The sequence below is a fragment of the Xenopus tropicalis genome, chromosome 9 (assembly GCF_000004195.4).
Source record: "Xenopus tropicalis strain Nigerian chromosome 9, UCB_Xtro_10.0, whole genome shotgun sequence".
Taxonomy (NCBI): domain Eukaryota; kingdom Metazoa; phylum Chordata; class Amphibia; order Anura; family Pipidae; genus Xenopus; species Xenopus tropicalis.
The window spans coordinates 18,702,893-18,709,960 of record NC_030685.2 but is presented as its reverse complement, the minus strand read 5'-3'; positions in this window follow the sequence as shown (position 1 = coordinate 18,709,960).

Sequence of the window (7,068 nt, the reverse complement as noted above, 5' to 3'; positions counted from 1 at the left end):
TTAAAGTGAATGGAAATGACTGCCATGTCCTGGGTCCTCTACTCTATAATACAGATATATGATCCATTATCCGTAAACCTGTTACCCAGAAAGCTCCAAATTAGGGGAAGCCCATCTCCCATAGAATCCGTTCTAAGCAAATAATTCAAGTTTTGAACGTAATTTCCTTTTTCCCTGTGAAGATAAAACAGTAGCTTGTACTTGCTCTCATCTAAGCTGCAAGAATCCATATTGCGGCAAAACCATCCTGTTGGGTTTATTTCATGTTTAAATGATTTTTAGCAGACATAAGGTATGGAGATCCAAATTAAGCAAAGATCCCTTATCTGGAATACCCCAGGTCCTGTGCATTCTGGGTAATAGATCCTATAACTGTATATATTGTTACTTGACAAAGCACATACCACTGTGTGATGATGTCGGCACCACGCACAATGACATCATCACACAAACCATCATCGTCATCATGCAATGTCATCACGTCATTCGCAATTCGGAGAGGCCAATAATTGACCAATTTTTTTTATTTTTCTGTGCCCCTGATGAAGACCACATGATGGTCAAAACATGTAGTGCTTTTCTATGTATTGATCTTTTTGGTTAGATAAATATTTTTGTTGCTTTTAAGAGGGTGCAGTACTTTATATAATTATTAATTCAATCATACATTTGATCTATAATTATGTGCAGATCCAGGCAAACCAGAAGTATAATTCCTCTTAACTGACTTTAAATAAAACCTCAGTGGTACTTTTTATTTTCACTTCCCTCCTCTCATCTTCTTCTCTATTTCCCATGGCCAGCACCTCTCTGGAACCCCCCATAGCATTCAGAATTCTATTGTGCTGCCCCTCTCCTCCAAGGGGATGTAATAAATACATAGTGCGTATTACCCTTCGGTATGCCAAACCTTTGCACCCTGGGGCAGCTTAACTAGAAGACTGGGAGGATGAGGGCTGCGGTATGAAGAAGTTAAGGGTGGATATGCTCAATATTGCTCCCCCATTCACTGGAATGGTAATCACCTGATAGAGTCCAATGCATTTGCTTGATGGGTTGTTACAGTGTCGGCGAACCAGGATACCAGGAAAACTCCCGGTGGGCCCAGGTGTCAGTGGGCCCTCCTGCTCCTGACCATTTGGCCTGTTTCATGGCCATTCCCTATTTCTGAATGGGAACAAAGAGGAGAAATAGATGGAAGAATAGATGCATGATATGTATGTAAATCAAAGAGACTAGGAGAATAAAGAGGTTGGGTGAGGAAAGGAGGAAAAATAGTCTAGAACAGTACTGTCCAACTGGTGACCCCCCTCTGTGTGCCCACCCCCCTGTCTGCCTGCTTTGATGGGTTACCTTTGAGATAAACTGCCCCCCCCCTGCATTGTTCACACCTCAGATTCAGGCTGTAATCCCCCTGTATTGTTTAAAAATGTAATCCCCTGTACTGTTCACAACTCAGACTGTAGGAGCAGTGCCAGCATTATGTCACTGTATGTACTGCCTGCCCTATGCTGCCTGTGTGTATGGCAGACAGAGTATGGCACACACAGGCAGGGTAGGGCAGGCAGTGTATGGCACACACAGACAGAATAGGGTAGGCAGAGAATGGCACACACAGGCAGCATAGGGCAGACAGAGTATGGCACACACAGGCAGCATAGGGTAGGCAGAGTATGGCACACACAGGCAGCATAGGGCAGACAGAGTATGGCACACACAGGCAGCATAGGGTAGGCAGAGAATGGCACACACAGGCAGCATAGGGCAGACAGAGTATGGCACACACAGGCAGGGTAGGACAGGCAGTGTATGGCACACACAGGCAGCATAGCGTAGGCAGAGTATGGCACACACAGGCAGCATAGGACAGGCAGAGTATGGCACACACAGGCAGCATATGGCTGCATGTGTGCCATACTATGTCTGCCCTATGCTGCATGTGTGCATTGTGTACCCCTCCCCCCATTGTGTACTACACTTAGGGGTGTGGGTGTGATTATATCTTTTCTCTAAATCTATTAACAAAGGCTAAGTGCTAAAATGGGTGCACAAATGCAGTCACAAAAATGGGGTGCTCAATGTCATTGAGCTTAATGTGCTGCGTGCCAATTTGCCACTTGCATTCTATAGGCACTGTTGGGAAATTGCCCCCCCCCCCCCTTCCTTACAGTCATTTGTGTCCAACTACCTGCATTTCTTTTGCCAGAAGGAAAGTGGCATTGTGGATAAAAATGGTGATATGTGTCATTTCTTTATTAAGGGCAGCATCATTTGCAATATGGCAGGTAGGTGGCCAAGTGGAGTTGTTGAATACAATAGTGTTTTATCTGTTATCTGCTATGTGCCTGTGCCTTTTCTCCTTTGAATGGCTGCCTCCATGGCTACACAGCAGCTTATTTATATAAATTATAGTAGTGTTACTGTAGCAAACACATTATATTTTAGTTACTTTTATACACTTTCATTTTTTGGTGTTACTGTTCCTTTAACAGCTGTAACCCTCCCTTGGCACACTTCTGCTGAATAGGATCACACTCTCTTTTCTTTGCAATCCAGCAGACCATGAAAACCCCTTTGCTTATCTGTAAGGTACTGGGAACTGGGATTTACAGCACAGTGCCTCCACCTAGTGGGCATTGAGGTGAATTCCGCTAGGAAGTAAGTCACACAGTTTTGCAGCAACTATAATCTTTAAATAAAAGTTTAGAAATGGCAATAACTATTAAATGCAAGCACAACAATATGGAAACCCAGAAACAGAATATCCAAGGCTATTGTGATACTAATATCTACAGTTAGTATTAGTGGTTGTATATATAGTTTATGTATGTGAGTGTATAGATTGGTAAGTATAGGTTGTGTGTGCTGGGTTTATTTAGAAGGGTTGAACTTGATGGACTCTGGTCTTTTTTCAACCCTATGTAACTATGTAACTACGTAACCCATGTGGTTGATCCAACTCTCACAGGACACAGTCCTACACTCCACTCCTGGAGGAAATACCCTTTCCCAGTTCAGTCTCTGGCAAAGTCCCTTCCCCAAGAGCTCTTTAGTTACCCCAGGTAGAGAATTGGTCAAACTGGTAAACTGGTGCAATCTGATAAAGGGTTTGGGTTAGGTCTGGACTGGCATTTCAAGTACACAGAGGCCCAAACAGCCCCAGCCCCATAAATAGTGACTGTCTATGGCATCTTACAGCAGCCCCTCTGGCATTTGCCAGAACCCACAGATTGCCAGTCCGGGCCTGGTTTGGGTTTATGGCTCCACAGGTTCTGTTGCCTCTACTTCAGGGAGATGATAGCAATGCCAACAGGCCCAGAATTGTGGGGAGGCCACAGGCCTAGGGTGGCAGAAATTTAGGGGCATCATGTTGCCCCGCCGCAACTAAATTTTTACATTTTGCCCCCATACGGAGCAAGGAGGACCTCTCCCCACTGCTCCGTATGGGAGTTTGAGTGTTTGCGCTGCAGCGGCGGGGGGGTTCACGCGTTCGCACTTGCGCGCTTGGGGAGGGGCGATCAACGGGGGCGACCTCAGGGTGCCCGCAACACAAATCTGGCGCTGAATGCCAATATGATAACAATGCCAATACTCGACTGTGTCTACCAAACAGCGCATTTGTCACAGCATGGAAATACCCCCACCCAGAGGTACAAGGGAGAAATGAAAGTCTAAAGCAATAGTGAAACTTCCACAGTGCAAATATGTAAGAACGACCTGCTCAAAGTACCTCAGTCGTGAATCGTGCGCACAAATAAGCATAAAAATTCGCATTTCACAATGTAATATTGTTCATTAGACTGTTATTGCATTGCGAACTTTAACTGGGCATTGCAAACTATTTAAGGCATGCCTGGAGCGTAATCTTTTGGAGCAAACGCAACTAGTGATGAGTGAATCTGTCCCGTTTCGCTTTGCCGAAAAATTTGCGAATCTTTCAAAAGATTTGCAAAATGGTGAAAAAGTTGCGCGGAAAAAAATAAATTGTTGCCTGCAACAATTCTTTTGACGTGCAACAATTCCTTTGACGCAGGCGGCAAATTTTTTCATCCGTTTCGCCAAAAAAAAAAGCCAATGGCGAAGCGTGGAAATTCCCTGCGAATCCATGCCCGGTGAAACATTAAACATTTCCCCCATCACTAAACATAACAACTTTTTAATTAAGAAGTTGCATTACATACACTGCGCACTGCACGGCCCCGCCTCCTTCCCACCCCCCCCATGACGTCACCCCTGCCCCCTACCCGGCCTTCTTAGCTGGCAGAGATGGCAACCCTAATATGAATTCAAGCAGCACCACTATCAGGGGGCTACCGGGGGTACTACAGTCAGGGGTGCCACAGCGTAGGGGTTCCCAGGAAACAGGATTGCCACCTTTTCAATACAATTGGTCCAGGCAGGGGCCGGTGACATCAGGGGCAGGGCTATGACATAGTGATTGATCATCTTATCATTTATCTTAGAGTCCTATCCAGGTTTCCTAATTTAAAAATCCAGACAGTCAGTTTTCACCTGTACAGCCCTTCTTAAAACTGGATGGTCTGCGTGGCAACCCTACCGGGGCACTTGAAAGTTACAATTGCAGGTTGTAAAGGGGGTGGGGCTTGTTGTGAGTGGGCAGGGCTTTGACTGATCATGGGCAGGGTTTTAGCATAAAGGGGTGTGGTTTGGGTTGATTAGGAGAGTGGGCATGCATGTACTTGCTTTTTTATTTAATTCTATTTGTTAGCAGGGTCAAGTGGACTAGTAATTAGTGCCCCCTGGGGGGGGGGGGGACTGCAAATTTGGTATTATGGGGTCTTATGATTACTGATGACATTTATGAATCTAGAAAAGTTCTTTAGAGAAAGAGATAATGTGCTGGGTACAAAAAAAATCAACCTGGCCCTTTGTCTCTTTGTCTCTGATGAGGAGGAGTTTATTTAGGAGGGTTTAACTGGGGTTTAACTGAGCTGAAGTCACTCTTTAACATTACAAGATGTTGAAAAGTAATTAAAGGGGAACTTTACCCAAGAACTGTTGAAACCAGTTGAAGAAAATGTTATTCTGAACAACTTCTTTGTATAATTTCAATTCAGATTTTTACAATTCTGTTTAAATTCAATTGCTATTGAAAGCAATGTGTCGCTACCCTCTCTGCACTGCTGCTTGTGACTTTCAGTGAAACGGCCGCAAAAATTCACAGTGACTGAAGTTTGCAAGTGAGGAAAAAGTTGCAGTCGTGTTAAAAAAGTTGTGGTTGCATAACAAAATCATGGTTGCGTAAAAAAAGTGGCGCCATCAGAAAGTAGTAGCACATTGTGCAAGTTTTTCTGCTGTTTCGCAAATTTTTCAGTGAAGCAAAACGGGATTCGCTCATCGCTATCTATAATCTCATAATAAAAGAACAAATACCAACAATTTAATTCCCAATATGTAAGATATACACATATAATTACATAATAATTATATAATTAAAATAAAAGATAGTTGGTAACTACTGACCCCCCCCCCAGGTAAAACAGAATTACACAATGTAATTAGTTAATGGGTCAGCTGCCCTCACTATGGGCATTAGATGTGCCAATTAGTCTCTCTATTATCTCACTAACCCAATACCCATCTCACCCAATACCCATCTATCCCAATGCCCATCTCAATACCCACCTCGCCCAATACCCATCTCGCCCAATACCCATCTCGCCCAATACCCATCTCACCCAATACCCATATATCCCAATGCCCATCTCAATACCCACCTCACCCAAAACCCATCTCACCCAATACCCATCTATCCCAATGCCCATCTCAATACCCAACCTCGCCCAATACCCATCTCGCCCAATACCCATCTTGCCCAATACCCATCTCACCCAATACCCATCTATCCCAATGCCCATCTATCCCAATGCCCATCTCAATACCCAACCTCGCCCAATACCCATCTCGCCCAATACCCATCTCACCCAATACCCATCTATCCCAATGCCCATCTTTATACCCATCTCACCCAATACCCATCTTACCAATACCCATCTCACTCAATACCCACCTATCCCAATGCCCATCTCAATACCCACCTCGCCAAATACCCATCTTGCCCAATACCCATCTCATCCAATACCCATCTATCCCAATGCCCATCTCAATACCCACCTCGCCCAATACCAATTTCGCCCAATACCCATTTCGCCCAATACCCATCTCGCCCAATACCCATTTCACTTACCCAGTAATGGTGCCTGTGTGCGAGGTGGTTGGGCACATCTACATAGGCAAAGATCTCTAACACTGATTCACATATCTCTGATGTCTGGGAACTTACAGTGGTGTGAAAAACTATTTGCCCCCTTCCTGATTTCTTATTCTTTTGCATGTTTGTCACACAAAATGTTTCTGATCATCAAACACATTTAACTATTAGTCAAAGATAACACAAGTAAACACAAAATGCAGTTTTTAAATGAGGGTTTTTATTATTTAGGGAGAAAAAAAATCCAAACCTACATGGCTCTGTGTGAAAAAGTAATTGCCCCCTGAACCTAATAACTGGTTGGGCCACCCTTAGCAGCAATAACTGCAATCAAGCGTTTGCGATAACTTGCAACGAGTCTTTTACAGCGCTCTGGAGGAATTTTGGCCCACTCATCTTTGCAGAATTGTTGTAATTCAGCTTTATTTGAGGGTTTTCTAGCATGAACCGCCTTTTTAAGGTCATGCCACAACATCTCAATAGGATTCAGGTCAGGACTTTGACTAGGCCACTCCAAAGTCTTCATTTTGTTTTTCTTCAGCCATTCAGAGGTGGATTTGCTGGTTTGTTTTGGGTCATTGTCCTGCTGCAGCACCCAAGATCGCTTCAGCTTGAGTTGACGAACAGATGGCCGGACATTCTCCTTCAGGATTTTTTGGTAGACAGTAGAATTCATGGTTCCATCTATCACAGCAAGCCTTCCAGGTCCTGAAGCAGCAAAACAACCCCAGATCATCACACTACCACCACCATATTTTACTGTTGGTATGATGTTCTTTTTCTGAAATGCTGTGTTACTTTTACGCCAGATGTAGCGGGACACGCACCTTCCAAAA